The 756-nt window shown below is 30.8% G+C and overlaps 1 protein-coding gene across 2 annotated transcripts in view; it reads right to left on the bottom strand.

The window, feature by feature from the left end:
- The window catches only part of Lgsn (lengsin, lens protein with glutamine synthetase domain), a 39,945-nt gene that overhangs the window by 16,343 nt on the left and 22,846 nt on the right, over positions 1 to 756 (bottom strand). The gene's annotated exons all lie outside the window — the stretch shown is intronic.

Consider the following 756-nt stretch of genomic DNA (forward strand, 5'->3'; position numbering starts at 1 on the left):
GAGGGGATTTGACTGACCTTATCAGATACAAAAGCTATATTTCTTTTTATATAGGTCTTGCTTTATCTTGGTCTTAATCATCCAGCAGAAAAGTATAAAAATGTATAAAAAGTAAAGCGGTATTAATATGCTGAGCTGTAAAAGGCTCAAGTCAACAACTTCTCACATTGCCAGTCTTAATAGTAGTGGGAAAACCCACTACTATTATGGACTACTGGACTATTTTGCAATATTTTGCTGAATTCACACACCTATAATATTTAAATGACAAAACTAAACAAAAAAGAGGATACAAATGAACAACCATTTTGTATCTGTATATTAAAAATATTTAGGATAGATATACAGCTCCATTCTCTTAATTCAATGAATAGAAAGATTTGTTCTAATAATGTTTGAGTACAGGATATCATGTCTGCATCTTGTACAATGAATAAACACTAAGACAATAATATGCAATGTATTAGTTATTGAAAGTGTCCTATTAATCAGATTTGAAACTGTCTGTCAATAAAATACTATTTGTTTGTCAATAAAATTATCGAAAAAATAGCTAATACACTTTATACACCAAAAGAATTATCACTATCAGTAACTCAGAGGCTTAGAGAAGCAGAATTTCACTTTTGAAAAGACTTGAAACTGGGCATGAGTATGCATATCTGTGATCCTTATATACTGGAAGATCAAAATTTCCAGTTCAGCTTGGGTACCTTAGTGACTTAATGACATACAGAGACTCTGTCTCAAAATATC

The sequence above is a fragment of the Octodon degus genome, unplaced genomic scaffold, assembly GCF_000260255.1.
Source record: "Octodon degus isolate 3935 unplaced genomic scaffold, OctDeg1.0 scaffold00001, whole genome shotgun sequence".
Lineage (NCBI taxonomy): Eukaryota > Metazoa > Chordata > Mammalia > Rodentia > Octodontidae > Octodon > Octodon degus.